The sequence below is a fragment of the Oncorhynchus mykiss genome, chromosome 23 (genome assembly GCF_013265735.2).
Source record: "Oncorhynchus mykiss isolate Arlee chromosome 23, USDA_OmykA_1.1, whole genome shotgun sequence".
NCBI classification, from domain to species: Eukaryota; Metazoa; Chordata; class Actinopteri; order Salmoniformes; family Salmonidae; genus Oncorhynchus; species Oncorhynchus mykiss.
This window is the reverse complement of record NC_048587.1, coordinates 14,900,462-14,910,392: the sequence shown is the minus strand read 5'-3', so window position 1 is coordinate 14,910,392 and position 9,931 is coordinate 14,900,462. Positions and strand designations below refer to the sequence as shown.

Here is a 9,931-nt window from a genome sequence, read left to right as displayed (position 1 = left end):
AAAGTACTGAGTAAAGGTTCTGAATACTTATATAAATGTAATATTTCAATTTTTTTTTTATACATTTGCAAAAATGTCAAAAAAACTGTTTTGACTTTGTCATTATGGAGTACTGTGTGTAGATTGATGAAAAAACAAACAATTTAATACATTTTTGAACAAGGCTGTAACATACCAAATCATGAAAAAGGTCAAGGGGTCTGAATACTTTCTGAATGCACTTTAGCTAATTCATTCCCTGTTTCTGTGTTTTTAGCAAATGTTGAAGTTGTATAAATAATTTGTGGTTTGTTAGTTTACTCTAGCTAACAGCAAGTTGACAATATTGAAATGTCCATGTTAGGTGTGCTAAGCTAGTCTAATAGAGATCAATAAAATGAGTAGGGTGGTTCAATTGTGTGTGTTTTGTTGTAGGTGGTACAGAATCTGATTCCACCAGCATGTGCTTCCAACGTCTAGCTCTGCACAAGGTGAAGGTAAGTTAGCAAAAATATTTACAAGCTGACAGCTAAGATAGATCAATTTACACTAAGCATGGCATAAACATGAATATGGGTAGTGTTTGTAAAAGTTTGTGCTATTGTTTTGGGGTTACAGGTGGTTAGATATAGCCTGAGGACACCAGAGCACCTTCCATGTAATCAATTTAGTCTATTCAGTTTTTCTTTTTACCTTTTCTCTTTGTAAAACTCAGGTTATCTGAAACCTTTCCACGGTGCCCTGCTGAAGAATACCCCAAAGCGGCTGCATTTTGGGTCTACGAGCATGAGGGAGGGGCATGGAGCACAACAAGATTGTGGGACAAAAACAAGTAAGGGACACTGAAAGGTATAAAATAAAGACTACAACAGTAATGACATGACCACCACCTCTCTGCAGATTCCCAAAACACAATACAAAGACATATCTACAAAAAAAACCTGCCAAGAGCTACTATTGACAAGAATGATATGTCAAAGTGAATGGGCTGGGGAAAGTTTACAGATATGTCTTTGAAATGAGGAAGGAGTTTTGGTTGTGCATGGTTGTGCTTGGCGACAGTAAAGGTATTGCCGTGTTATGAGAACGATTGAAAGGTGCCATTTCTCCTCAATCTCTCATACACAACAATATATGCTGTGTAAGAACTGCCCCCCCCCCCCCCCCCAATACACTAGTCTGTCTCTAAAGACTTAGGTCCCAAATGGTTTACACCTTTACCAACAAAGGTGTGTTTCCTTACGTCCCTTCCACAAAAAGTGTACAATGGTAACACCACTACCATGTCTTTGCTGGAGACATGCAGTACCAGCAAATCTTCTGTAAGAGATCTAAACATTTGGTGACAACCTACACCACTTCCGGATGAGTCATATCCAACTGGCCATACACTGCAGACAGGACAAGACCATTCTGAACCATAGATTAGGGCCTCATTTTTCTCTCCAATTGACTGATTCCCTTATATGAACTGTAAGTCAGTAAAATCTTTGAAATGGTTGCATGATGTGTTTATATTTTTGTTCAGCGTAGTTTTTTATAAAAAAGGATCACTTTTTTATGTTGACTATTTTTATTTTTATGAAATTCACTGAGGAGGATGGTCCTCAACTTCTTCCAATGGTGTACACTACTTAATGCTAACTCAAAAAGAGAACTGGGTATTCAACAATAATGTTATATGGTAAAAGTAACAAAACAAAACATACAGTATGAACAGTTTAGCACAGTTCAGTGTGTCTGAGTGTGTCTCAGGTGTAGTATTTGTCTTTAAGAGTTTAGTTAGGCCTACATGTAATGGAATAAATACATGTATAGCCTGTTGTGTAACGTGTTGGCTAATTTAAGAATAGGATGGCTTCAATATGCTCTGATGTTGCCATCACAGAAAACGGCTATAACTAAATGTTACATCCATTTATTGTGCCCTCGGTTCCTTTGAGCTTCAATAATTTATACTGGATATGCTTTGTTCTACAAAGATATTGTCCATGTGCTGAATGTGCAACGTGATAGGATTTTGCCATTGTGAAAGTAGCCTCCCAATGAAACAAATTGATTAATGTGCGCACACTCCCGCACATAAACTATAGGATATGCTTACGAGTAACACTATCTAATGGTGGAATTAATGTTTTTTTTATTTTTAAATCAAGGGTATTATGAATGGTGGACATAAATTTATTAGTTCTGAGGACTACAAGTGATTTTTGGTGACGTTAATCTCATGGAGCAGCTGTAGGGTTGGAGGACTGTTGCTCATCATTGCGCATGAAGCGGCAGTGGCGCGGCTCCTCTCCTAGTTGACGGGAATTCGCTGACACCAATTATTTTCGCGGGCAGATGCACGCACATCACCATATGCCGCCTATAGAAAACTGGACTGAAGTGCGCTACCAGTTACAACGTTGATTTGAATGCTAAGGACAATTCGGTGACACGGACTTTTATCGCCAGTATAAACTGAACTGTATGGCATGTTCTCCGCCACCAATCGCTACAGGTAAGGATTTATTTCGACAGTTGCAATATGATACAACCGACTCTCGAAGTGTGGCATGTACAATGAAAGCTTATAGGCGTTGGTTTACATTTTTTAAAATATGGTTTAGTAAACCTATTTTCAATCAAATGAAATTGAGCGTATCTTTTTTTCTATTGCACTTTGCTAAAGATTCGTAGACTATCTATCAATTGCTTAGTTGTTCTGCAGAAAGCGTTTCGAATGGTTTGCTAACTATTTTTGTAATATGAAAAAGACTAAACAAGCGTAAATTAACATTAGTTGTAGAAAAGTGAAGCACTGAACAATAGCCTAACCCATCATAATGGAATTATAAATGCATCTCCTTTATAGCGTGAAAACAGCTTTATAGGGATTGAGTGAACATTTCATATTCATCCAGTATTGTAATTTTATTGTGAATGTGCAAAGGGCTGCTCTGTGTGTGTGTGTGTGTGTGTGTGTGTGTGTGTGTGTGTGTGTGTGTGTGTGTGTGTGTGTGTGTGTGTGTGTGTGTGTGTGTGTGTGTGTGTGTGTGTGTGTGTGTGTGTGTAAAACTAGATAGGCTAGTGGGCCATCTTCAAAAAGGGCTTTAGCTTTTGAGATACATACCCCTTCCAGCAGTAAAACAAAACACAACCATATTTTTTCACATATCTAATGTCTCCATTCTATGAAATGGATGGCTGTGAAAAAATATTTTACTGCATAAGTGATTGATAAATATGACACACTCCCTAAACTAAAAATGTGCAGAATAATGCCTGGCTAGAGGGGGGTGGGCCACATAAACTCATGTAACTCAATATTGCATGCTCTGAAATTGAGAATCCATTAGGCCTGCCCTAATTATACTCAAGCCCCATTGTCTGGGTATAAAAAGAAAGCAGCCGACTGCTTGGAATGGAAACACCAAAAAGTCGTGGGTCTCTTTGAGGCACAATGAGGCAATTTGGAGGCTCCAACGAAAGGAAAGAGAACACTGGACACCCTCCCCCTAGCTTTACAACTTGCGGTATACCAACTGTGGTATAACTTTTGTCTCCAGGATTGGGCTCTTCAGTCATCTCCTTGTCATTTAGAAGTAAGCTTTGATTCATTTCTAGTCCAAAATGTCTGCCTGTATCTGACATGACCTTCCGCTGGCTCACTGCATTTGTGATGTGCATAGTGATGTTCCGGTGCACTTCTTAAAGATGTTTGGGTTGAGCTGGCACATTTAGTTTTTCCAAAAAATCATGTCCACCATCCTGACTGGCTGTCCTGGAGTTGCCGTATATATTGACTTGGTGAAATTATGGTGTATAGGGTGGATGCAACCACACATGACATGTGCATGCTCTTGAGTACATTGATGTTTCAATTTGACAAGTAAGATTGACATATGTATTCAAGTAGTATATACAAATGAGGTGTCAGATCTGATTTTATCCAGGAAGAAAATAGAACCACTTGAAACGTCCCTCTTTCCCAAATATACTGTATGTATATGTGTGTGATTTGAGTAACAGCCAAGACAACTGCATCTGTTCCACTGCAGCTCTGGGAAAAACGCAATGTTCCTTATTTATTTTTCCATATTCTTTTGTTTCAACAAATCTCCACGACGGACGCATAACCAGTTGCAGCACAGACCTAGCTATCAGTCAGCATAACATTCAAAGTGTCACGGACGTCCTCCTCTTCATCTGAAGAGGAGAGGCGAGAAGGATCGGAGGACCAAAATGTGGCGTGGTATGTGTTCATCATGAATTTTAATAAAGAAAACACTGAACCACACTATAGAAAAACAATAAACGAAATAACGACCGTGAAGCTAATGAGAACTGTGCTGACACAAGCAATCAACATAGACAATCACCCACAAACAAACAGTGAAACCCAGGCTACCAAGTATGATTCTCAATCAGAGACAACTAATGACACCTGCCTCTGATTGAGAACCATACAAATCCCCAAATCATAGAAAAACAAACATAGACCTCCCACCCCAACTCACACCCTGACCATACTAAATAAATACAAAACAAAGGAAATAAAGGTCAGAATGTGACAGTACCACCCCCCCCCCCCCCCCCCAAAGGTGCGGACTCCGGCCGCAAAACCTTAACCTATAGGGGAGGGTCTGGGTGGGCGTCTGTCCGCGGTGGCGGCTCTGGCGTGGGACGTGGACCCCACTTCACCATAGTCTTAGTCCACCTCATTGGCCGCCTCCGTGGCTTCCTAACCACGGCGACCCTTCTAAATGACCCCACTGGACAGAGGGGCAGCTCGGGACAGAATGGCGGCTCTGGCAGATCCTGGCTGAATGGCGGCTCTGGCAGATCCTGGCTAAATGGCGGCTCCGGCAGCGCTGGAGAGGAGAATAGCTCTGGCAGCGCCGGACAGGCGGGAGACTCCGGCAGCGCCGGACAGGCGGGAGACTCCGGCAGCGCCGGACAGGCGGGAGACTCCGGCAGCGCCGGACAGGCGGGAGACTCCGGCAGCGCCGGACAGGCGGGGCGCACTGTAGGCCTGGTGCGTGGTGCCGGCACTGGTGGTACTGGGCTGAGGACATGCACCTCAGGGCGAGTGCGGGGAGCTGCCACCGGAGGGCTGATGCGTGGAGGTGGTACCGGATAGACCGGAACGTGCAGGCGCTCTGGAGCTCTTGAGCACCGAGCCTGCCCAACCTTACCTGGTTGAATGCTCCCTGTCGCCCTGCCAGTGCGGCGAGGTGGAATAGCCCGCACTGGGCTATGCAGGCGAACCAGGGACACCGTGCGCAAGGCTGGTGCCATGTAAGCCGGCCCAAGGAGACGCACTGGAGACCAGATGCGTAGAGCTGGCTTCATGGCACTTGGCTCGATGCTCACTCTAGCCCGGCCGATACGCGGAGCTGGTATGTACCGCACCTGGCTATGCACCCGCACTGGGGACACCGTGCGCTCCACCGCATAACACGGTGCCTCCCCGGTCTCTCTCGCCCTCCGGTAAGCACAGGAAGTTGCCGCAGGTCTCCTACCTGGCGTCGCCATACTTCCTGTGTGCCCCCTTCCTTCCTGTGTGCCTTCCTTGCCAGCCGTGTTCCCTCATATCACCTGCTCCTCTCTCCGGCTGCCTCTGCTCTCCTAGCAGCCTCCACCTGTTCCCATGGAAGGCGATCCTTTCCCGCCAGGATCTCCTCCCATGTGTAGCAACCCTTGCCGTCCAATACATCATCCCATGTCCATTCCTCCTTGCGCTGCTCCTGCTTCCGCTGCCTGTCACCACGCCTCTTGGTCCTTTTGTGGTGGGTGATTCTGTCACGGGATTCTTCCTGGGAAGTAGAGGCGGACCAAAACGCAGTGTGGTTATTTTTATACATCTTTAATAAAGATAAAAATAGAACAATATACAAAACAAGAACTGTGAAAACCGAAAGCAGCCCTATCTGGTGCAACAAACACAAAGACAGGAACAATCACCCACAAAACCCAACACAAAACAGGCTACCTAAATATGGCTCCCAATCAGAGACAATGACTAACACCTGCCTCTGATTGAGCACCATATCAGGCCCAAACACAGAAACAGACAAACAAGACATCCAACATAGAATGCCCACTCAGATCACACCCTGGCCAAACAAAACATAGAACATACAAAGCAAACTATGGTCAGGGTGTGACACAAAGAGAGAGAAGGGGACCGAAATGAATGAGATTAACATTAACTGCGTTGTGCAGAAAGATGATGGAAAGGCCCACTCCTTATCTTCAAAACTCCAGAACTCAGAGTGTCATTTCTCTTCCCACCCAGAGTGACAACATAGCAGATGTAAAAGAATCTCTTAAAGTCAACCAAAGGGGACGAACATGTCTTGGATGATGTAGTGGTGGATTCTTTCTTTTTAACTTTCTGGTTAGGGACGTATTTTCACTTTCATTCTATCTGTATATCTCCCCCTTTGCCTCCCTGATATGCTTGTTATATTCTGTCTGAGGTGTGGGTAGAGACTATGACCTGTGCAGACATTACTCTGCAGAATGTGTGGTTGGGCAGTGCTATGAGATGATGAGGTATGGGTGCAGCTGGAACCTGGAGGGTGGCACATGGCACCAGGTGGCTCATCTCTCCTGCCTTATTCAGATTGATGGGTCTCATCTCCCAGCCGCCCACTCTCTGGCTTGGGTGCATCATGGGAGTGAGGGTCAGAAACATTTGGGTTTGAGCTGACCTGGCTGTCCCGTCTGCTTGGCCCTCTGTGCCCTGTCTGACTTGGGACGGTCCAGTGGCACTGTCATCTCTCATCTGTGATGAGATCTGACGCCATAAGTCCTCACTGTTGCCAACCACTCCATCAAGCTGTCACAGTGTCCAGATGCACATTCAGATCAACGGATTCCCCTCTGGTTTGACTTGTCAGATTGTTACATGGGAAGGATGAGAGTTTTTTTATAGTGATATTTTATTAAACAAAATGTATTTGATTGTCTTCTTATTTTCTTCTTATTTGAACATTATTATTATCATCATCATCTTCCTCTTCTTCAAACCTGCCACCACCAGCACCTCCACCAGGACCCCCATTTCAAAAAGCAAGTTTCTTCCCAACCATATTCAAATCCCACTCAAAGCCTGCAGATTTCCCATATGCTTTAGGCGACGAGAACAAGACAACAAGCAGCCTTATGCTGATGCAGGGTGACGGGAGCCAGATACTCGTCTGGAATGATGAGGAAGATAAGTCAATTAGAGACCAAATCAAAGCGTCTGAACTCTCAGATGAAACAGTGTTGCATAGGAGAGGGATCCGCTGTGGCCAGCCGACTACTCAGACAAAGACCTCAGGGCCCGCTGTGCCTGTAAGAGAAGCGGGCTGGGCTGGTGGAACGTATTTCTAAACTGGCTACATCAGCTCAGCTCTTGAGTACGGGAGGGAGTGAGTACTAAACTGAACAAAAATAGAAACACAACATGTAAAGTGTAGGTCCCATGTTACATGAGCTGAAATAAAAGATCCCTGAAACATTCCATAAAAAAAAACTTCAATGGTCAGGGCGTGAGTTGGGGTGGGAGGTCTATGTTTGTTTTTCTATGATTTGGGGATTTGTATGAACCCTCAAATATTGTGCACAGGTGCATCTTATGCTGGGGACAATAAAAGGCCACTCTAAAATGTGCAATTTTGTCACACAACACAATGCCACACATGTCTTGTGTTTTGAAGGAGCGTGCAATTGGCATGCTGACTGCAAGAATGTTTTGATGGGCGAGGGATTGTAATGCAGTTTGGCATTTATTGGGATGACTCATGTAGGCCTACTGGAGGCAGCTCTGCAGGGTGGTCACTAGCGAGCACAGCTACAAAGTCATAAAATCGCATTTAAAACCTAACCCTTACCGTAACCACACTGCCTAACCGTTCATTTCTGAATTTTGATGCTATATAGCCAATTTTTACTTGGCACTGGCCCATCTAGAAATTGCTCAGCTCTGCCTATAGGACAAGATTCGTCCCAATAAAAATCAATCTGCGATTGTAAAATTGGTCACCATCTGGATGTGACCATGACATGCCAATTATTAGCTAACGTTATTGCCCACGGGAAGCGTCAGCATGGCAAGTCGAAGCCGGTGCGAATGACCAGTGCACCGATGTTGTATCAAATTGCTTCCTGACGTGAGTTGCTTGCCACGGGGTAGTTGTAGGCCTATCACATGCCTGCGGTAGCTACAGATGTAGGATCTTAATTTGAGCTAGTTTGCTACGGCAGAAAAATAATCCTGCAGCAACAGGAAATGTAGATTATTATGTGGATAATTTTTTCAGGGGTTGATACATTTTCCGTAAGGGAAAATCAAGTCTGACATTTCTAAGTGGAAATGACAAACTTCAGAAGCCCTTTTATACCTCAAAAACACTTCAAGTTTTACATTTCCTGCACTGCAGGAACGTAATCCTGCAACAGGGTGATCAGATTAAGATTCTGCATCTGCAACATGGCCAATTTGTTCCATCCACCCCACTTTATTTTAATAGGATAGCAGCCTACACAATAAATAACTTATAATATTGGTAGGGCCATCCACACCAAGGATGATAACTACAAGGATAACTGTAATGATGAACTATAGGCTACATAACTGCAAAACGTTGGCGAGCGTCTACACTAGAGGAAAGTATATCGTTCTACAGTAGCTTCACCTGTCAATCAACTGATCAACGCATCCCCATGAATAGTATGCATGTCAATCTCTCCTGGCTCAAAGTATAGGATAGATCACTACTAGTATTTGTGAGAAGTATTGACTTGTTTCATGTACTGAGCTGTCGGGTTTAAACTACTAGCACACAGCTCAGACTCCCAATCATAACCCACAAGACATGCCACCAGAGGTCTTTTCATAGTCCCCAAGTCCAGAACAAACTATGGCGCACAGTACTACCATCTGTGCGGCGCCCTATGGGCCTCGCGATCACGGCCAGTTGGGATACAGCCCTGGATCGAACCCGGGTCTGTAGTGACGCCTCTAGCACTGCTATGCAGTGCCTTAGACCACTGTGCCACTTTTGGAACCCCATGACTACATGGAAGTCTATTCTACATTAAGTAACTCATGCAAGCAGTAAAATCAGATTTTAATAATGGATCAAAAATACTTTTGGAACAACATGGACTGTGAAGGGACACACACACAGGCACAGACACACACATACACACACACACACACACACATGATAACATACGCACTATACACACACATACACATGGATTTTGTGTTGTATGTGTGATAGTAGAGTAGTGGCCTGAAGGCACACACTTAATGTGTTGTGAAATCTGTTGTGAAATGTGTTGTAATGTTTTTTAAATGGTATATAACTGCCTAAATTGTGCTGGACCCCAGGAAGAGTAGCTGATGTGTAGGCCTATTAATAAGGTGGTAACTGGTAACACAGACCATTCAGTGCTTTCAGGATGTGTTCACTGTCATAGTGACAACTGCAATAATACTTCAATGTGCATGTAATGAAAAATAATATAGAAACTCGTATTTAAATGTAGCAGTTCAACAACGAACGCCGTTAAGCCTTCACATCTTTTGTAATTGCTAGCCTTGTTGCTCAAGTGGTTTGCGAGTGATTTCCATTTTCTAATGGTTGCCAATAGTTTGGATCTTAGACAAGAAAGATGTTCTACCTAGGCTACAACACACAGTGCAATGAAGAATGTATTATTGTTAGCAAGTTAGTACATTTTTCATTAGTTTGACTTTTCTCATTGTTGCTATTATTCCCCAGTGGATAGCCTACTCTCTGAGCAGAAGCCTACTCTCTGAGCAGAGTGTGTTCCCAATAGGCCTGGAGGGTGGCTGTCTCGTTGGATGAGTGCTGGAGCCTTCTAACGTTTGTAATTTCCACTTTCAAATGTCAGACTTGATTTGCCCTAACAAAAAATGTATCAACCCCTAAAAAATGTCCATTAC

The 9,931-nt window shown here is 43.9% G+C and overlaps 1 protein-coding gene across 1 annotated transcript in view; it reads left to right on the top strand.

The window, feature by feature from the left end:
- The first annotated feature begins 2,170 nt into the window (after positions 1-2,170).
- Positions 2,171-9,931, top strand: part of LOC110503081 (gamma-aminobutyric acid receptor subunit pi-like) — a 95,783-nt gene continuing 88,022 nt past the window's right edge. Inside the window, exon 1 of the mRNA XM_036960549.1 lies at positions 2,171-2,482. The gene's annotated coding sequence lies outside the window, so the exon portion shown is untranslated. The remainder of the gene's footprint in view (positions 2,483-9,931) is intronic.